Source organism: Nerophis ophidion, linkage group LG08 (genome assembly GCF_033978795.1).
Source record: "Nerophis ophidion isolate RoL-2023_Sa linkage group LG08, RoL_Noph_v1.0, whole genome shotgun sequence".
In the NCBI taxonomy this organism is placed as follows: domain Eukaryota; kingdom Metazoa; phylum Chordata; class Actinopteri; order Syngnathiformes; family Syngnathidae; genus Nerophis; species Nerophis ophidion.
The window spans coordinates 16,709,421-16,732,733 of NC_084618.1; the positions used below are offsets into that span (position 1 = coordinate 16,709,421).

A 23,313-nucleotide genomic window follows, 5' to 3' on the forward strand; every position below is an offset into this window, starting at 1 on the left:
ATAACGTTATGAGTTTGAACATCAAATATGTTGTCTTTGTAGTGCATTCAACTGAATATGGGTTGAAAATGATTTGCAAATCATTGTATTCCGTTTATATTTACATCTAATACTCATATGAAAACATGGTTTGAACTCCACCAGTGTTTTTCGACCTTTTTTGAGACGAGGCACATTTTTTGCGTTTAAAAAATGCAGAGTTTAATTCGCCATATTTCTTTTGTTTTTTAATGGCCGTCGTCGTCACGTCGGTTTTACAAGCAGAGGAGCATGTTCGGCAGCGCGCGCACACAGAGTACTCACGAGCAGTGTCATCACCGGTATGACGTCGCCGCCCCTTCCCCAAAACAAAAGGAGAGCACAGCGTGGAATATCTTCCCGCCACGACACGTTTACGAGGTGGCCGGAGAACCGCGGAACACGTTCAGTCCGACCAAGATAATTAGCGCTCTTGTCCACTTGAAAAAAAAAGTCCCTCCTGCGAGAGCAGATTTAGATTTACGGCGAACACGCTGACCGCCGCTGGAGTCGTGAGCGAGGCTTGGCCAGCGGCGCACATTCCAGTCAGCCTGCGGGGGCCAGCTGACCTTCAGCAGCAGCAGAGAATTAGTAGTAGTGGTGTTATTGTTGAGGGGATTTCTGCTCTCTCCCATCTCTCACCTGAATAAAACACTTTGAAACAACATTGGTTTTTTGACTAAATATTGCAGCATATTTCATATTATTACTGGATTATAGCGGCTTTCTGTTTCCTGTCATGTCAACATTTATTTCAAGCCCCCTTGTAGTTTATTTTTATCTGAACACTTCAACATATATATATATATATATATATATATATATATACATATATATATATATATATATATATATATATATATATGTATATATATATATATATATATATATATATATATGTATATATATACACACAAACACACACACACATATATATATATTATACATATACACAATACATACATATAAATGCATATATACATACATAAACACGTATATGCATATATATACATATATATGTGTATATATATATATGTGTGTGTGTGTGCATATAAATACATATATGTATATATATGCCCATATGTATGTATATGCACATATATATATATATATATATATATATATATATATATATATATATATATATATATATATATATATATATATATATATATACATATATTTATATATATGCACACACATATATATATATATATGTATACATATGCCCATATGTATGTATATGCACATATATATATGTATATATATATATATATATACATATATTTATATATATGCACACACATATATATATATGTATATATATATATACAGTATATGTATATATATGCCCATATGTATGTATATGCACATATATATATATACATATATTTATATATATGCACACACATATACATATATATATATATATATATATACATATATATGTGTATATATATATATATGTGTGTGTGTGTGCATATAAATACATATATGTATATAGATGGCCATATGTATGTATATGCACATATATATATATATATATATATATATATATATATATATATATATACATATATTTATATATATGCACACAGACATACATATATATATATGTCTATATATATATATGTCTATATATATATATATATATATATATGTCTATATATATATATATATATATATATATATATATATATATGCCTATATATATATATATATATATATATATATATATATATATATATATATATATATATATATATGGAATGCCCTCCCGGTAACAGTTCGAGATGCCACCTCAGTAGAAGCATTTAAGTCTCACCTTAAAACTCATTTGTATACTCTAGCCCAGGGGTCGGGAACCTTTTTGGCTGAGAGAGCCATAAAAGCCAAATATTTCAAAATGTATTTCCGTGAGAGCCGTATAATATTTTTTTAAACACTGAATACAATTAAATGCGTGCATTTTTAAGTAAGACCTGTCATTTCTTTGTGATCATGTTCTGTTTAGTTATGTTCTGTTTTGTCTTTGACTCCATTAGTTCCTGTTTTTGCGCACCCTGGTTTGTTTTTGTTTCCATGACTACCAATCAGTTCACCTGTATTCACGACTCACACACCTGATTTACTTGAACTCATGTACCCGTTGTCAATCACCACGTCACCATTTAAGCCTGCAGTTGCCAGGCAGTCAGCCTGGCGACATCACCTCCTACACACCTATGTTATCCATGCCGATGATCCATGCTCTTTCTCGGTTCAAGTAAGTTTTTCATGCCATAGTTTGTAAGTTATGTTTTATGTTCATCGTTCTCCCATTGTGCGAGTTTTAGTTTTCATAGCCAAGTTTTTAACCTCCACTGAGAGCGCCTTTTCTTTATACCCTTTGTTTTTGTAATATTTTTGAGTTAAGATTAAAGATGTCATTACCTTCACGCCATGTCCGTTCCAATCGCTTTGCACCACGGGAAAACAAACCACACCATAGTCCAGGTCTTGACAAGACCAACATTTTTAGAGTATAATAAGTCTCCGACTCTTTTTAATAACATTGTTATTTTAAATTTAACCATTTTACCATCAATGCGACATCTTGGACAGGTGCGATAGAAAACGGATGGTTGGATTAAAATGCATGAAAATGTTTTATAATTTGAACGTTATTTTTAACACTGTGATTACATCGTAATTATTAACTACTTATCATGTTAAGCAATGTCAGCTGAGAGCCAGATGCAGTCATCCAAAGAGCCCCATCTGGCTCTAGAGCCATAGGTTCCCTACCCCTGCTCTAGCCTTTAAATAGGCTCCCTTCTTAGACCAGTTGATCTGCCGCTTCTTTTCTTTTTCTCCTATGTCCCACTCTCCCTTGTGGAGGGGGTCCGGTCTGATGGCCATGGATGAAGTACTGGCTGTCCAGAGTCGGGACCCAGGATGGACCGCGCGTCCAGAGTCGGGACTCAGGATTGACCGCTCGTCCAGAGTCGGGACCCAGGATGGACCGCTCGTCCAGAGTCGGGACCCAGGATGGACCCCTCGTCCAGAGTGGGGACCCAAAATGGACCGCTGGTCCAGAGTCGGGACCCAGGATGGACCGCTCGTCCAGAGTCGGGACCCAGGATGGACCGCTCGTCCAGAGTCGGGACCCAGGATGGACCGCTCGTCCAGAGTCGGGACCCAAAATGGACCGCTGGTCCAGAGTCGGGACCCAAAATGGACCGCTGGTCCAGAGTCGGGACCCAGGATGGACCGCTCGTCCAGAGTGGGGACCCAGGATGGACCGATCAACCAGAGTCGGGACCGAGGATGGACCGCTTGTCCAGAGTCGGGACCCAGGATGGACCGCTCGTCCAGAGTCGGGACCCAGGATGGACCGCTGGTCCAGAGTCGGGACCCAGGATGGACCGCTCGTCCAGAGTCGGGACCCAGGATGGACCGCTCGTCCAGAGTCGGGACCCAGGATGGACCCGCTCGTCCAGAGTCGGGACCCAGGATGGACCGCTGGTCCAGAGTTGGGACCCAGGATGGACCGCTCAACCAAAGTCGGGACCCAGAATGGACCGCTCGTCCAGAGTCGGCACCCAGGATGGACCGCTCGTCCAGAGTCGGGACCCAGGATGGACTGCTGGTCCAGAGTCGGGACCCAGGATGGACCGCTCGTCCAGAGTCGGGACCCAGGATGGATCGCCCGTCCAGAGTCGGGACCCAGGATGGACCGCTGGTCCAGAGTCGGGACCCAAAATGGACCGCTGGTCCAGAGTCGGGACCCAGGATGGACCGCTCGTCCAGAGTCGGGACCCAGGATGGACCGCTCGTCCAGAGTCGGGACCCAGGATGGACCGCTGGTCCAGAGTCGGGACCCAAAATGGACCGCTGGTCCAGAGTCGGGACCCAGGATGGACCGCTCGTCCAGAGTGGGGACCCAGGATGGACCGCTCAACCAGAGTCGGGACCGAGGATGGACCGCTCGTCCAGAGTCGGGACCCAGGATGGACCGCTCGTCCAGAGTCGGGACCCAGGATGGACCGCTGGTCCAGAGTCGGGACCCAGGATGGACCGCTCGTCCAGAGTCGGGACCCAGGATGGACCGCTCGTCCAGAGTCGGGACCCAGGATGGACCGCTCGTCCAGAGTCGGGACCCAGGATGGACCGCTCGTCCAGAGTCGGGACCCAGGATGGACCGCTCGTCCAGAGTCGGGACCCAAAATGGACCGCTGGTCCAGAGTCGGGACCCAAAATGGACCGCTGGTCCAGAGTCGGGACCCAGGATGGACCGCTCGTCCAGAGTGGGGACCCAGGATGGACCGATCAACCAGAGTCGGGACCGAGGATGGACCGCTTGTCCAGAGTCGGGACCCAGGATGGACCGCTGGTCCAGAGTCGGGACCCAGGATGGACCGCTGGTCCAGAGTCGGGACCCAGGATGGACCGCTCATCCAGAGTCGGGACCCAGGATGGACCGCTCGTCCAGAGTCGGGACCCAGGATGGACCGCTCGTCCAGAGTCGGGACCCAGGATGGACCCGCTCGTCCAGAGTCGGGACCCAGGATGGACCGCTGGTCCAGAGTTGGGACCCAGGATGGACCGCTCAACCAAAGTCGGGACCCAGAATGGACCGCTCGTCCAGAGTCGGCACCCAGGATGGACCGCTCGTCCAGAGTCGGGACCCAGGATGGACTGCTGGTCCAGAGTCGGGACCCAGGATGGACCGCTCGTCCAGAGTCGGGACCCAGGATGGATCGCCCGTCCAGAGTCGGGACCCAGGATGGACCGCTGGTCCAGAGTCGGGACCCAAAATGGACCGCTCGTCCAGAGTCGGGACCCAGGATGGACCGCTGGTCCAGAGTCGGGACCCAAAATGGACCGCTGGTCCAGAGTCGGGACCCAGGATGGACCGCTCGTCCAGAGTGGGGACCCAGGATGGACCGCTCAACCAGAGTCGGGACCGAGGATGGACCGCTCGTCCAGAGTCGGGACCCAGGATGGACCGCTCGTCCAGAGTCGGGACCCAGGATGGACCGCTGGTCCAGAGTCGGGACCCAGGATGGACCGCTCGTCCAGAGTCGGGACCCAGGATGGACCGCTCGTCCAGAGTCGGGACCCAGGATGGACCGCTCGTCCAGAGTCGGGACCCAGGATGGACCGCTCGTCCAGAGCCGGGACCCAGGATGGACCGCTCGTCCAGAGTCGGGACCCAGGATGGACCGCTCGTCCAGAGTCGGGACCCAAAATGGACCGCTGGTCCAGAGTCGGGACCCAAAATGGACCGCTGGTCCAGAGTCGGGACCCAGGATGGACCGCTCGTCCAGAGTGGGGACCCAGGATGGACCGCTCAACCAGAGTCGGGACCGAGGATGGACCACTTGTCCAGAGTCGGGACCCAGGATGGACCGCTCGTCCAGAGTCGGGACCCAGGATGGACCGCTGGTCCAGAGTCGGGACCCAGGATGGACCGCTCGTCCAGAGTCGGGACCCAGGATGGACCGCTCGTCCAGAGTCGGGACCCAGGATGGACCGCTCGTCCAGAGTCGGGACCCAGGATGGACCGCTCGTCCAGAGTCGGGACCCAGGATGGACCGCTGGTCCAGAGTCGGGACCCAGGATGGACCGCTCGTCCAGAGTCGGGACCCAGAATGGACCGCTCGTCCAGAGTCGGCACCCAGGATGGACCGCTCGTCCAGAGTCGGGACCCAGGATGGACTGCTGGTCCAGAGTCGGGACCCAGGATGGACCGCTCATCCAGAGTCGGGACCCAGGATGGACCGCTCGTCCAGAGTCGGGACCCAGGATGGATCGCCCGTCCAGAGTCGGGACCCAGGATCGACCGCTGGTCCAGAGTCGGGACCCAAAATGGACCGCTGGTCCAGAGTCGGGACCCAGGATGGACCGCTCGTCCAGAGTCGGGACCCAGGATGGACCGCTCGTCCAGAGTCGGGACCCAGGATGGACCGCTCGTCCAGAGTCGGGACCCAAAATGGACCGCTGGTCCAGAGTCGGGACCCAGGATGGACCGCTGGTCCAGAGTCGGGACCCAGGATGGACCGCTCGTCCAGAGTCGGGACCCAGGATGGACCGCTCGTCCAGAGTCGGGACCCAGGATGGACCGCTCGTCCAGAGTCGGGACCGAGGACGGACCGCTTGTCCAGAGTCGGGATCCAGGATGGACTGCTCGTCCAGAGTCGGGACTCAGTATGGACCGCTCGTCCAGAGTCGGGACTCAGTATGGACCGCTCGTCCAGAGTCGGGACCCAGGATGGACCGCTCGTCCAGAGTCGGGACCCAGGATGGACCGCTCGTCCAGAGTGGGGACCCAGGATGGACCGCTCGTCCAGAGTCGGGACCCAGGATGGACCGCTCGTCCAGAGTCGAGACTCAGTATGGACCACTGGTCCAGAGTCGGGACCCAGGATGGACCGCTCAACCAGAGTCGGGACCGAGGATGGACCGCTTGTCCAGAGTCGGGACCCAGGATGGACCGCTCGTCCAGAGTCGGGACCCAGGATGGACCGCTGGTCCAGAGTCGGACTCAGTATGGACCGCTCGTCCAGATTCGGGACCCAGGATGGACCGCTCCCCTGTGTATCGGCTTGGGACATCTCTGCGCTGCTGATCCGCCTCCGCTTGGGATGGTTTCCTGCTGGCTCCACTGTGGACGGGACTCTCACTGCTGTGTTGGATCCGCTTTGGACTGGACTCTCGTGGCTGTGTTGGATCCGCTTTGGACTGGACTCTCGTGGCTGTGTTTGATCCATTATGGATTGAACTTTCACAGTATCATGTTAGACCCGCTCGACATCCATTGCTTTCGGTCCCCTAGAGTGGGGGAGGGGGGGGGGGTGTTGCCCACATATGTGGTCCTCTCCAAGGTTCTCATAGTCATCATTGTCACCGACGTCCCACTGGGTGTGAGTTTTTCTTGCCCTTATGTGGGCCTACTGAGGATGTCGTAATGATTTGTGCAGCCCTTTGAGACACTAGTGATTTAGGGCTATATAAGTAAACATTGATTGATTGATTGATCGATATGTACAGTGGGGCAAAAAAGTATTTAGTCAGCCAGCGATTGTGCAAGTTCTCCCACTTAAAATGATGACAGAGGTCTGTAATTTTCATCATAGGTACACTTCAACTGTGAGAGACAGAATGTGAAAAAAAATCCAGGAATTCACATTGTAGGAATTTTAAAGAATTTATTGGTAAATTATGGTGGAAAATAAGTATTTGGTCACTTCAAACAAGGAAGTTCTCTGGCTCTCACAGACCTGTAACTTCTTCTTTAAGAAGCTCTTCTGTCTTCCACTCGTTACCTGTATTAATAGAACCTGTTTGAACTCGTTATCTGTATAAAAGACACCTGTCCACAGCCTCAAACAGTCAGACTCCAAACTCCACTATGGCCAAGACCAAAGAGCTGTCGAAGGACACCAGGAAAATAATTGTAGACCTGCACCGGACTGGGAAGAGTGAATCTATAATAGGTAAGCAGCTTGGAGTGAAAAAATCAACTGTGGGAGCAATTATCAGAAAATGGAAGACATACAAGACCACTGATAATCTCCCTCGATCTGGGGCTCCATGCAAGATCTCATCCCGTGGGGTCAAAATGATTATGAGAACAGTGAGCAAAAATCCCAGGACCACACGGGGGGACCTGGTGAATGACCTGCAGAGAGCTGGGACCGCAGTAACAAAGGTTACCATCAGTAACACACTACGCCGAGAGGGAATCAAATCCTGCAGTGCCAGACGTGTCCCCCCGCTTAAGCCAGTGCATGTCCAGGCCCGTCTGAAGCACATGGGGGAATGTCATGTGGGCAGATGAAACCATAATAGAACTTTTTGGTATAAACTCAACTTGTGGTGTTTGGAGGAAGAAGAATACTGAGTTGCATCCCAAGAACACCATACCTACTGTGAAGCATGGGGGTGGAAATAACATGCTTTGGGGCTGTTTTTCTGCTAAGGGGACAGGACGACTGATCCGTGTTGAAGAAAGAATGAATGGGGCCATGTATCGTGAGATTTTGAGCCAAAGCCTCCTTCCATCATTTACAAATAAATTCTTTAAAATTCCTACAATGTGAATTCCTGGATTTTTTTTTCACATTCTGTCTCTCACAGTTGAAGTGTACCTATGATGAAAATTACAGACCTCTGTCATTATTTTAAGTGGGAGAACTTGCACAATCGCTGGCTGACTAAATACTTTTTTGTCTATATACATATATATATATATGTATAAATACCTAAATGGCTTTCGTGCGCCCTACAAAATTATCCTTTCTGTATTCATGTTTCTTTTCTGCATGCAAAAGTAGAATTTTTCATGCCAAACGATGTTTTGTGTTGATATTTTTTTCGGAGTGTTTGGAACAGATTCTTATTCTTATTGGGACTGCTGAGCAAAACCGAGGAAGGGCACGAGTGCTGCTGTCTGAGTCCTCCCCAAGAAGTGTCGGTGGCCTGGTGACACTAAACAGTTGTGAAGTCCCACATCACGTTGATCAAGTGGCCCCGCACACTGAATAAGTGCCTTGGAAGAGAAGAAAAAAAAAAAAGACTCCAGCTGCAGGCGAGCTCCAGAAGGAAATTTAATATTCGAAAAAAAAAAAACCTCTTCAAAAGACTCCGCTTGACAATGAAAAATAGCGATAGGCTAAAAATATGTCGGGGGTAACGAAAGAGAGGAGTTATTGCACTTGGCAGAGAAGCAAAGTGCCGAGGGCCACTGACGGAGAAAGCAAAGCCTCGTGGCTTTTTTTTTGTGCTTTTATTTTTCTTTCCTCGAACAGAAGAAAGAAAACGTGGCCGACGAGGAGGAAGAGTTAGTCCACGTGTGATTGGTCTGACATTTATTTTGTTGCTGCGCGACTTCCTGTCGGTCTAGCACGTCGATAACAACAATAAAACGCAACTAAATTGGATGCGGCAGAGAACGAAAAAAGACTTCGCATTTGGCCGAGAAGAAGTGGATGATGTTCGTTCAATTAAAGAAAGAAATCATCAGAAAATAACCCAGCTGGTGTCGCAGGTGCGAGCCTGCAGGGCCATACCAAAGTAAAGTGAGTTGATGTAAATATACAGTATGTATGTATCATTATAATGTAAACATACAGTACGTATATATGTATGTATGTATGTATGTACGTATAATGTAAATATACTGTATGTATGTATGTATGTACGTATAATGTATATATACTGTATGTATGTCTCACTATATTGTAAATATACAGTATGTATGTATCATTATAATGTAAATATACTGTCTGTATTTATGTATGTATGTATGTATGTATGTATGTATGTACGTATAATGTATATATACTGTATGTATGTCTCACTATATTGTAAATATACAGTATGTATGTATCATTATAATGTAAATATACTGTCTGTATTTATGTATGTATGTATGTATGTATGTATGTATGTATGTATGTATGTATGTATGTACGTACGTATAATGTATATATACTGTATGTATGTCTCACTACATTGTAAATATACAGTATGTATTTATGTATGTATGTATAATGTACATATACTGTATGTATGTTTCACTATATTGTAAACATACAGTATGTATTTATCATTATAATGTAAATATACTGTATGTATTTATCATTATAATGTAAATATACTGTATGTATTTATGTATGTATGTATGTATGTATGTACGTACATACGTATAATGTGTATATACTGTATGTATGTCTCACTACATTGTAAATATACAGTATGTATTTATGTATGTATGTATGTATGTACATATAATGTATATATACTGTATGTATGTCTCACTACATTGTAAATATACAGTATGTATTTATGTATGTATGTACGTATAATGTATATATACTGTATGTATGTCTCACTATATTGTAAATATACAGTATGTATGTATCATTATAATGTAAATATACTGTATGTATTTATGTATGTATGTATGTATGTATGTATGTACGTATAATGTGTATATACTGTATGTATGTCTCACTACATTGTAAATATACAGTATGTATTTATGTATGTATGTACGTACGTATAATATATATATATACAGTATGTATGTATCATTATAATGTAAATATACTGTATGTATTTATGTATGTATGTATGTATGTATGTATGTACGTATAATGTGTATATACTGTATGTATGTCTCACTACATTGTAAATATACAGTATGTATGTATCATTATAATGTAAATATACTGTCTGTATTTATGTATGTATGTATGTATGTATGTATGTATGTATGTATGTACGTACGTATAATGTATATATACAGTATGTATGTCTCACTACATTGTAAATATACAGTATGTATTTATGTATGTATGTATGTATGTACGTATAATGTATATATACTGTATGTATGTCTCACTACATTGTAAATATACAGTATGTATTTATGTATGTATGTATGTATGTATGTATGTACGTATAATGTAAATATACTGTATGTACGTACGTACGTATAATGTATATATATACAGTATGTATGTATCATTATAATGTAAATATACTGTATGTATTTATGTATGTATGTATGTATGTATGTATGTACGTATGTACGTACGTATAATGTATATATACTGTATGTATGTCTCACTATATTGTAAATATACAGTATGTATGTATCATTATAATGTAAATATACTGTCTGTATTTATGTATATATGTATGTATGCATGTACGTATAATGTATATATACTGTATGTATGTCTCACTACATTGTAAATATACAGTATGTATTTATATATGTATGTATGTATGTATCAATCAATCAATGTTTATTTATATAGCCCCAAATCACAAATGTCTCAAAGGACTGCACAAATCATTACGACTACAACATCCTCGGAAGAACCCACAAAAGGGCAAGGAAAACTCACACCCAGTGGGCAGGGAGAATTCACATTCAGTGGGACGCCAGCGACAATGCTGACTATGAGAAACCTTGGAGAGGACCTCAGATGTGGGCAACCCCCCCCCTCTAGGGGACCGAAAGCAATGGATGTCGAGCGGGTCCAACATGATACTGTGAAAGTTCAATCCATAGTGGCTCCAAGACAGCAGCGAGAGTCCCGTCCACAGGAAACCATCTGAAGCGGATCAGCAGCGTAGAGATGTCCCCAACCGATACAGGCGAGCGGTCCATCCTGGGTCCCGACGAGCAGTCCATCCTGGGTCTCGACTCTGGACAGTCAGTACTTCATCCATGGTCATCGGACCGGACCCCCTCCACAAGGGAGGGAGGGACATAGGAGAAAGAAAAGAAGCGGCAGATCAACTGGTCTAAAAAGGAGGTCTATTTAAAGGCTAGAGTATACAAATGAGTTTTAAGATGAGACTTAAATGCTTCTACTGAGGTAGCATCTCGAACTGTTACCGGGAGGGCATTCCAGAGTACTGGAGCCCGAACGGAAAACGCTCTATAGCCCGCAGACTTTTTTTGAGCTCTAGGAATCACTAATAAGCCGGAGTCTTTTGAACGCAGATTTCTTGCCGGGACATACGGTACAATACAATCGGCAAGATAGGCTGGAGCTAGACCGTGTAGTATTTTATACGTAAGTAGTAAAACCTTAAAGTCACATCTTAAGTGCACAGGAAGCCAGTGCAGGTGAGCCAGTACAGGCGTAATATGATCAAACTTTCTTGTTCTTGTCAAAAGTCTAGCAGCCGCATTTTGTACCAACTGTAATCTTTTAATGCTAGACATGGGGAGACCCGAAAATAATACGTTACAGTAATCGAGACGAGACGTAACAAACGCATGGATAATGATCTCGGCGTCTTTAGTGGACAAAATGGAGCGAATTTTAGCGATATTACGGAGATGAAAGAAGGCCGTTTTAGTAACGCTTTTAATGTGTGACTCAAAGGAGAGAGTTGGGTCGAAGATAATACCCAGATTTTTTACAGAGTCACCTTGTTTTATTATTTGGTTGTCAAATGTTAAAGTTGTATTATTAAATAGAGGTCGGTGTCTAGCAGGACCGATAATCAGCATTTCCGTTTTTTTGGCCTTAAGTTGCAAAAAGTTAGCGGACATCCATTAAGACACGCTTCCAACTGACTACAGTCCGGCATGTTGGTCAGCTTTAGGGGCATGTAAAGTTGGGTGTCATCAGCATAACAGTGAAAGCTAATACCGTATTTGCGTATGACGTCACCTAGCGGCAGCATGTAGATGCTGAACAGTACAGGGCCAAGGACCGAACCCTGGGGAACTCCACACGTTACCTTAACATAGTCCGAAGTCACACTGTTATAGGAGACGCACTGCATCCTATCAGTAAGATAAGAGTTAAACCATGACAGGGCTGAGTCTGACATACCAATTCGTATTTTGATACGCTCTAATAAAATATTATGATCGACGGTATCGAAAGCAGCGCTAAGATCGAGGAGCAGCAACATATATGACGCATCAGAGTCCATCGTTAGCAATAGATCATTAGTCAATTTTGCGAGGGCTGTCTCAGTCGAGTGATTTGCCCTGAAACCGGATTTAAAGGTTTCACATAGATTGTTAAACGCTAAGTGCTCATTTAGCTGCTCTGCAACAATTTTTTCGAGGATTTTCGAAATAAAGGGAAGGTGAGACACCGGTCGGTAGTTTACCATGAGGTCAGGATCGAGGTTAGGTCTTTTAAGGAGAGGATGAATAACCGCTTTTTTGAATGCAACGGGAACAGTGCCCGAGGAAAGTGATAAGTTTATAATATTTAGCACTGATGGACCTAATAATACAAAAAGCTCCTTGATAAGTTTCCCAGGAAGTGGGTCAAGTAAACATGTTGTTTGTTTTATCCCATTTACACGTTGTAACAATCCTTCTAATGTTATTTCATCAAAACGAGGGAAACTATTTTGGATATTTGCAGTATCCGCCGTATATACAATCGTATCTGTGTTACTATAACCCCGTTGTAGCTGGGACGCATTGTCTTTAATCTCCTTTCTAATAAGTTCAATTTTCTTATTAAAGAACTTCATAAAGTCATCTGCCGAATGAGTGGAGCTACTGGAAGGAGTCCCTTGTTGGGTTAGCGATGCTACTGTACTAAACAAAAATTTTGGATCGTTTTTATTAATGCGGATGAGATTTGAGTAATAATTAGTTTTAGCTAAGGTAAGCATGCGTTTATAAGTTATTAAACTATCACTCCATGCTTGATGGTGCACCTCAAGTTTAGTCGTGCGCCATTTGCGTTCCAGCTTTCTACATAATAATTTCTGAGCTCTAGTTTCTTCAGTAAACCATGGCGTACGCCTTTTTGGAGCCTTTTTTAACTTCAGCGGTGCTATACTATCAATGGTTTCGCGCAGGGCGTTGTTAAAGTTGTTAGTGAGGTTATCAATAGAGCCCACATACTTTGGGAACGGTGCCATTACCGAGGGCAGTAGGTCCGCAAGAGTCGTCGTTGTGGCAGCATTAATGTTGCGGCTGCTATAGCAGTTATTATTCTTATTAGCTTGCCGAACATGAGTCTGAAATTCGAATTTTATAAGGTAATGATCGGACATTACTTTAGTATACGGGAGTATCATAACTTTGGAGACGGTGATACCTCTGACAAGCACTAGGTCTATCGTATTGCCGCTGCGATGCGTCGGTTCATTTATTATTTGTGTAAGACCACAGCTATCAATTATAGTCTGGAGCGCCACGCACGGTGGGTCCAATGGGGTATTCATATGGATATTAAAGTCCCCCATTATAATTATATTATCGGCGTGCGTCACTAGATCAGCAACAAACTCTGAGAATTCACTAATAAAGTCCGAATAGGGCCCTGGGGGGCGGTAGATAACGGCCAGGCACAGAGGCAGAGGTGTGGCAGACTTCATAGAAAGCATCTCAAACGATTTATATTTATTATTTAAGTTAGGACTAAAGTTAAAGTTTTCGTTGTATATTAGTGCGACACCCCCTCCCCTTTTGAGGTGACGGGCAATATGCGCATGTGTAAAGTTAGGAGGGGATGCCTCGTTTATCGCAAAAAAGTCGTCTGGTTTAAGCCAGGTTTCGCTAAGACCGATGACGTTAAGGTTGTTGTCTCTAATGACCTCATTGACTAACAACGTTTTGGGAGACAAAGATCTGATGTTTAGAAAGCCCATATTATAGGTAGTAGGCTGTTTTAAGGAGTTGTTGATGAAATTATCCGTCGTAGCAATATTAATAATGTTGCGTTTATTATGCGCAGTGTACTTAAAATAATTACGACCATATCTAGGAATTGATATGACGGGAATTTTCAGATTGTCTACTTGGCGCTGCGATAAACTGAACGCATCATAATTTGCCACCTCAGTAGAACGCATGTCTAACTCTGACGTAGTCATAGACACAGTAGAAAAAACATTTTGTGAGTTGTGTATTATTCTACGAAAATTGCTATGTGTACAGGGATCATCCAGCCTGGCGCTGGCTAGTTCTAACTTAACTGACTCCATACCCAGGCTAGCAGGCTCTGTAATTGCCTGTGACCGGGCTTGCTCTAGTGCAGTTAGTCAAATGTGGCTCAATGCGAAGTCTATGTTCCGAGACAAGAGGATAGCGCCTTCCTGGTTAGGGTGAAGGCCGTCTCTCCTCAGCAAGCCAGGTTTTCCCCAGAAAGAGGGCCAATTATCAATAAACGTAAATCCCTGTTGTCTGCAGAAGCTATCCAGCCACCTGTTAAGAGAGACTAATCTGCTATATCTCTCATCATTGCCTCTCCCAGGCAGGGGGCCAGAGACAATTACTCGATGCCTGGACATCTTTCTGGCGAGATTACAAGCCCTGGCTATGTTTCTCTTTGTAATCTCTGATTGTCTCATCCTAACGTCATTGGAGCCAACGTGTATTACTATATTCGCATAACTAGTGGTGCGGTTAGCCTTTCGTACGTGTTTACTAGACATGTTGCGAGTTAGCTCCCTAAGATTAGCTTCAATGTCAGGTGCTCTGCCCCCGGGAATACACTTAATTGTGGCTGGTTTGCTAAGCTTTATGTTTCGGGTGATGGAGTCCCCTATGACTAAAGTGTGGTGCCCGGTAGACTGGGGTGTAGGACTAGCTAAAGGGCTAAATCTATTATGCGTCTCAACCGGTACACCGTAGCTTGTAGGCCGATTAGGGCTGCTACAAGCTGGGCTAGTTGGCTCGCTACAGCTAACGCTAGCAGATGTGTCCGCAACATCTAAAGTTACGAAATTACACTGCTCTAACTGGCGGACACGGCTCTCTAGCAAAGCCAACCTATCCATGAGTAAAGTGCACGAAGCGCAGGAAGCCATACCCACAGAAACTTTCCGTCGCCGAGTGGGGTGCCAGCTGTCTTCGGGAAGTGGTATGTACGTATAATGTATATATACTGTATGTATGTCTCACTACATTGTAAATATACAGTATGTATTTATGTATGTATGTATGTATGTACGTATAATGTAAATATACTGTATGTATGTATCACTATAATGTAAATATACAGTATGTATGTATCATTATAATGTAAATATACTGTATGTATTAATGTATGTATGTATGTATGTATGTATGTATGTATGTACGTATAATGTATATATACTGTATGTATGTCTCACTACATTGTAAATATACAGTATGTATTTATGTATGTACGTACGTACGTACGTATAATGTATACATACAGTATGTATGTATCATTATAATGTAAATATACTGTATGTATTTATGTATGTATGTATGTATGTATGTATGTATGTATGTATGTATGTACGTATAATGTATATATACAGTATGTATGTCTCACTATAATGTAAATATACTGTATGTATTTATGTATGTATGTATGTATGTATGTATGTATGTATGTACGTACGTATAATGTATATATACAGTATGTATGTCTCACTATATTGTAAATTTACATTATGTATGTATCATTAAATAAAGGGGTTGTACTTGTATAGCGCTTTTCTACCTTCAAGGTACTCAAAGCGCTTTGACACTACTTCCACATTTACCCATTAACACACACATTCACACGCTGATGGAGGGAGCTGCCATGCAAGGCGCTAACCAGCACCCATCAGGAGCAAGGGTGAAGTGTCTTGCTCAGGACACAACGGACGTGACGAGGTTGGTACTAGGTGGGATTTGAACCAGGGACCCTCGGGTTCCGCACGGCCACTCTCCCACTGCACCACGCCGTCCCTATAATTATATACTGTATGTATTTATGTATGTATGTATATATGTACGTATATTGTAAATATGCAGTATGTATGTATCATTATAATGTAAATATACTGTATGTATTTATGTATGTATGTATGTATGTATGTATGTATGTATATTTATGTATAATTATTAATGTGAAGTGACATTTGTGGTTGAGGCCGAGTGCAAATCTGCTTTCAATATGATTTTTCATATTTTGCTGTGTGTGTGTGTGTGTGTGTGTGTGTGTGTGTGTGTGTGTGTGTGTGTGTGTGTGTGTGTGTGTGTGTGTTACCTCCTGTAGCGTGTGACCTCTCCACGAAGTTGCTTCCTGCTGCTTTGAAGCTGCTTTCCCTCTCAGGTCATTTATTTTTCTAGCGCAACATTTGAACTCTGCAGGAATGCAGCTCTCGAGGGGGGAGTTTAGGGGGTGCGGGGGTGGGGGGGGGGGGGTGCACCCAGTACTCAGGTCAGTCCTGCAGCAGAAGCACAGAAGTATTTAGGAGGTATTTACAAACCTCAACATGATTATTCTACTTCCTGTGTCAACAACACCCGCCTGTTCCCACTCGGACATTTTCCCGCTTGAATCGGTCGACGTCATCGTCACTTTCCCTCCGCCTGCTCCTCGCACGACCACGGGCAGCTGTTCCCAGCTCCGGCAGCTTTCGGGCCACGCCGGCAAAATAAGTCAAAGCCTCAACTTTGACGTTTGTTGACGGATGACTCGGACGTCGACAAAATGCTAAAAGTTAAGAAAAAACCAAAGAGTAAAAAGGTAGTTAGAGTACAAAACGTTACAAGTTCACCCGAAAATGGCTATCGGCGCTTGAGTCCCTTATGGGCGATGGACGGCTAACTAGCACTTATACAGACGCCGGCCCCACTACCTTCCCTCTGTTGCAAGTTTTGTTGATTCTATGTAACATGTTTACGTGTGCTATGCATATTTGTGCTGTACGATATTACAATATATATACTGTAATATCACATAGAAATCATTCTCTCTCTATTCTCTTCTCTATTCTATCATTTTTTAAATATTGCTCTTTTTCAATGATCTTGTCCTGTATGAAATATGACTTTTATCCATCACATTTTTTTGTAATTTATTCAAAATGATACTACATATACATATATATATATATATATATATATATATACATATATATATATATATATATACATATATATATATATATATATATATATATATATATATATATATATATATATATATATATACACATATATATATATATATATATATACATATATATATATATATATATATATACATATATATATATATATGTATACATATGTATATATATATATATACATATATATATGTATACATATGTATATATATGTATACATATGTATATATATGTATACATATGTATATATATATATATATATATATATATATATATATATATGTATACATATGTATATATATATATATATATATATATATATATATATATATATATATATATATATACATACATACGTCATGTCTGTGTGTTCATGTTTTGTTTTAGTCATGTTCGGTTTTGTTTTTTGGACACTCAGTTCCTGTGTTTGCACTTCCTGGTTTGTTTTGTTACCATAGCAACTCATTCGTTTTCACCTTGCACTCATGTCACGCCCCGGTCCTCATGTCTCACACCTGTTTTCACTAATCACCACAGTATTATTTAAGCCTGTCTGTTTCTGTTGTTCATTCTGGCAACATCAGCTCCTTCACACCCTCGATCACCTGCTATACACCTTGTAATCTATGCCAATGACCTATGTCCCGTTCTCGTTTTGTTCCAAGTAAGTTTTCTCATTATTCATGCCACGGTGCAAGTGTTTTGTTTCGTGTTTATAGTTAATTGCCTTTGTGAAAGTTTTTGTTTGTTCCCATAGCCAAGTTTTTGTACCTCCATTGTGAGCGCTTTTTTATTTGTTCCTGTTTTTAGTTAGTGTTAAAATAAAAAATTGTCACTACCTTCACGCCGTTTCCACTCCATTCGCTTGGCACCACGGGAAAACAATCCACGTCCAAGTCCAAGTCGTGGCAATATATATATATATATATATATATCATTACCAGGATATAGAATGACTGATCATGAATTTTTGTCTCTATCGCACAACACTTTAGCAGCAACATCAAATTAAAAACGTTGTCGTTGCTTAGAAGAACAATCCAAACAACACCATGTTTCTTTCTTCATGGAGTTTTGGCAAAGTGACAATTTTATACGACCACAGTAAAGGAAAATGTTTTTCTTTTTTGGGGATTTTAAATGAATGGAAATACGACAAAAAAAAACCCCGCCTTATTTCCAGACTGTTTTTGTCAAAACGTCAAGAGCGTTTTGTCGACTCAAAGAAGCGAGCAAGCCAAACGGGAACATCTGCTAAAAGGTTTGGCGTACAACACGCGCACCTGTCAGAAGTCGGGGAATGCAAATGAGGCGGCTGTCCCAGACAAGATGAACAGGTGCCATCAAACATGTCACCTCAATGAGGACTTCACCACGGGATAATGAGCCCGGCCGGCTTCAAACGTTTGACTCCGACAAGAATGTTGCTGGGGCGGCAACCGGCGCAGTCCACGGCCAGAGAAGCAGAAGGAAACATCCGTAAAGTCATCGCAAAGTGTTGACAGACGCGTCTGGAGGCCGAGCCCTGACTCCTCAGTCTCTGATCTCGCCGCCTCGCCTGTCAATCCACCAGCACGGCAGGTATAATTTGGCTTGTCAGCTTCGTTGGCGGCTGCCGAGGTGCAAAGTTCAATGTGTGTGTGTGTGTGTGTTCTTGTTTTCTGACCTTCTAGAGACATCATGTAACGACCCGGTCGCATCGTGATGCGGGTTTCGTTCTCCCAGGGATGCAGGCGGGCTTCGGACACAGCGTGCAAGTAGGAAAAATTATTTATTAAAAAATAAATCAGTCAGAACAAAGAAAAACGTACGTATAGCACTTAAGACAAAGAACTAAAAGAGCTAGCATGAGAGCTAGAAAAAAAAAAGGAGCTTAGCATGGAAGCTAGCAAAAACAAAAGGGCCTAGCGTGGAAGCTAGCAGGCAGCGAGCAGGAAAACAGAAGTCGTTACTTGTTGTATGAAAACTAACTACGAAGCTGGAGAAGGCAGGCTTAAATAATGACAGTAATCACAAAACAGGCGCACGTCCGGAACAGGCGGCAGGTGGAAATGATGAGTAACTATGGAAACCAACTGAGAGGTGCACAAACAGGAACTGAAGGAGTCCAAAACCAATAGAAAACACAAAAGGACTCAACAATTTAAATCATACTATGATCCGGGCAGCGGATTTCATAACACATCAGCACGGAAAAGTGAGGACCGGTGAACAAGTGAGGACATAAATCATGGTCCCAATAGGGGAAACCATCGTATCTAATAGAGAATGTCTCATTTGCACCCCTGGTGGTAAAATCTATCAAACATGTTCAAATTGACTGTGTGTTGCTTTTAAAAGTGCATCCCCTCTGGTCAACATATGAAATAACAAGTGTGTGTAAGAAATTGAAATGCGCCCCCTTGTGTATATAGTGACAAACTGTAACAATGAAGTAAATAATGGGCAATAAAACCAATTACAAACCAAAAATAAAAAACAGTATATATTATTAATGTTGTAAATACAAATCTTTTTATATCTAGAAAGGTGGTCCTAAAGAGGTAGGCATTTTTTCGGAGGTCTCAAGAAGGTAGGAAATACAAGAGTGTGTGTGTGTGTGTGTGTGTGTGTGTGTGTGTGTTGGTATTTCTTCCTTCCTTGACACATCAAGAAGGAAAAGTACCTTCCACATGAGGAGGTGTGAACAAGTGAGGACATAAATCACGGTCCCAATAGGGAAAACCATAACATCTAATAGAGTATGTCTCATTTGCACCCCTGGTGGTGAAATCTATCAAAATGAGGGTGGTCCCAAAAAGGACGGAATTTTTCAAATTGACTGTGTGTTGCTTTTAAAAGTGCTCCCCCTCTGGCCAACATATGAAATAACAAGTGTGTGTGAAAAATTTGAAGTGCTCCTCCTCTCGCCGAAATTAATTTAAAAAAAATATATAAATATGTATGTAGATACATACTGTATTAACTTGAAGTAAATAATAAAGATTAAAAAAACAATTACAAATAAAAATTATCCCCCCGACCCCCGTAAAATTAACAAAAAGCTTATGTTTTTTATTCTTACATTGTATGTATAATATTATTAATGTTGTGAATAATTTTTTTATGTATTTAGAAAGGGTGCTCCTAAAGAGATAGGTATTTTTCTCAGGTCCCCAGAACGTCAGAAATACAAGAATGTGTGTGTGTGTTTTATTTATACCCTTTTTGAGACACCAACAAGGAAAAGTAGCTTCCATATGAGGAGGTGTGAACAAATTAGGACATAAATTATGGTCCCAATACAGAAAACCATTGCATTTAATAGAGAATGTCTGATTTATACCCCTGGTGGTGAAATATATCAAAATGAGGGTGGTCCCAAAAAGTACGGAATTTTTCAAATTGACTGTGAGTCGGTTTTAAAAGTGGTCCCCCTCTGGCCAGCATATGAAACAACAAGTGTGTGTGAAAAATTTGAATTGCTCCTCCTCTGGCCAAAATTAATTAAAAAAAATAAATATAAATACGTATGTAGATACGTACTGTATTAACGTGAAGTAAATAATAAAGATTAACAAACAATTACAAATAAAAATTATCCCCCCTCCCCCTGTAAAATTAACAAAAAGCTAATATTTTTTATTCTTACATTGTATGTATATTATTATTAATGTTGTGAATAAAAATCTTTATGTATTTAGAAAGGGTGGTCCTAAAGAGGTAGGCATTTTTCTCAGGTCCCCAGAAGGTCAGATATACAAGAATGTGTGTGTGTGTTGTATTTATACCCTTCTTGAGACACCAAAAAGGAAAAGTAGCTTCCATATGAGGAGGTGTGAACAAGTTAGGACATAAATTATTGTCCCAATACAGAAAACCATTGCATCTAATAGAGAATTTCTGATTTATACCCCTGGTGGTGAAATCTATCAAAATGAGGGTGGTCCCAAAAAGGACGGAATTTTCAAATTGACTGTGTGTCTCTTTTAAAAGTGCTCCCCCTCTGGCCCACATATGAAATAACAATTGTGAGTGAAAAATTTGAAGTGCTCATCTTCTGGCCAAAATTAATTTAAAAAAAAAAGAATAGGAATATGTATGTAGATTCGTACTGTATTAACTTGAAGTAAATAATAAAGATTAAAGAACAATTACAAATAAAAATGATCCCCCCTCCCCCTGTAAAATTAACAAAAAGTTTATATTTTATATTCTTACATTGTATGTATATTATTATTAATGTTGTGAATAAAAATCTTTATGTATTTAGAAAGGGTGGTCCTAAAGAGGTAGGCATTTTTCTCAGGTCCCCAGAAGGTCAGAAATACAAGAATGTGTGTGTGTGTGTTGTATTTATACCCTTCTTGAGACACCAACAAGGAAAAGTAGCTTCCATATGAGGAGGTGTGAACAAGTTAGGACATAAATTATGGTCCCAATACAGAAAACCATTGCATTTAATAGAGAATTTCTGATTTATACCCCCGGTGGTGAAATCTATCAAAATGAGGGTGGTCCCAAAAAGGACGGAATTTTCAAATTGACTGTGTGTCGCTTTTAAAACTGCTCCCCCTCTGGCCCACATATGAAATAACAATTGTGAGTGAAAAATTTGAAGTGCTCCTCCTTTGGCCAAAATTAATTTAAAAATATATATATAAATATGTATGTAGATACGTACTGTATTAACTTGAAGTAAATAATAAAGATTAAAAAACAATTACAAATAAAAATTATCCCCCCTCCCCCTGTAAAATTAACAAAAAGTTTATATTTTTTATTCTTACATTGTATGTATATTATTATTAATGTTGTGAATAAAAATCTTTATGTATTTAGAAAGGGTGCTCCCAAAGAGGTAGGTATTTTCCTCAGGTCCCCAGAACGTCAGAAATACAAGAATGTGTGTGTGTGTTGTATTTATATCCTTCTTGAGACACCAACAAGGAAAAGTAGCTTCCATATGAGGAGCTGTGAACAAGTTAGGACATAAATTGTGGTCCCAATACAGAAAACCATTGCATTTAATAGAGAATTTCTGATTTATACCCCTGGTGGTGAAATCTATCAAAATGAGGGTGGTCCCAACAAGGACGGAATTTTTCAAATTGACTGTGTGTCGCTTTTAAAAGCGCTCCCCCTCTGGCCAACGTATGAAATAACAAGTGTTTGTGAAACATTTGAAGTGCTCCTCCTTTGGCCAAACTTAATTTAAAAAAATATATGTAAATATGTGTGTAGATACGTACTGTATTAACTTTGAGTAAATAATAAAGATTAAAAAACAATTACAAATAAAAATTATCCCCCCTCACCCTGTAAAATTAACAAAAAGTTTATATTTTTTATTCTTACATTGTATGTATATTATTATTAATGTTGTAAAAACAAATATTTATATATCTAGGAAGGGTGGTCCTAAAGAGGTAGGTATTTTTCTCAGGTCCCCAGAAGGTCAGAAATACAAGAATGTGTGTGTGTGTTGTATTTATACCCTTCTTGAGACACCAACAAGGAAAAGTAGCTTCCATATGAGGAGGTGTGAACAAGTTAGGACATAAATTATTGTCCCAATACAGAAAACCATTGCATCTAATAGAGAATGTCTGATTTATACCCCTGGTGGTGAAATCTCTCAAAATGAGGAACAAGGACGGAATTTTTCAAATTGACTGTGTGTCGCTTTTAAAAGTGCTCCCCCTCTGGCCCACATATGAAATAACAATTGTGAGTGAAAAATTTGAAGTGCTCCTCCTTTGGCCAAAATTAATTTAAAAATATATATATAAATATGTATGTAGATACGTACTGTATTAACTTGAAGTAAATAATAAAGATTAAAAAACAATTACAAATAAAAATGATCCCCCCTCCCCCTGTAAAATTAACAAAAAGTTTATATTTTTTATTCTTACATTGTATGTATATTATTATTAATGTTGTGAA

The 23,313-nt window shown here is 41.6% G+C and overlaps 1 protein-coding gene across 3 annotated transcripts in view; it reads right to left on the reverse strand.

The window, feature by feature from the left end:
- Positions 1–16,789: 16,789 nt before the first annotated feature.
- The window catches only part of lg08h2orf42 (linkage group 08 C2orf42 homolog), a 112,196-nt gene continuing 105,672 nt past the window's right edge, over positions 16,790–23,313 (reverse strand). For 2 of the 3 annotated variants that reach the window (XR_009807764.1, XM_061907871.1), the window contains one exon: positions 16,790–16,970. The gene's annotated coding sequence lies outside the window, so the exon portion shown is untranslated. Of the gene's footprint in view, positions 16,971–19,051; positions 19,124–23,313 lie in introns of all 3 variants that reach the window. The other variant, XR_009807765.1, reaches the window with a different exon arrangement.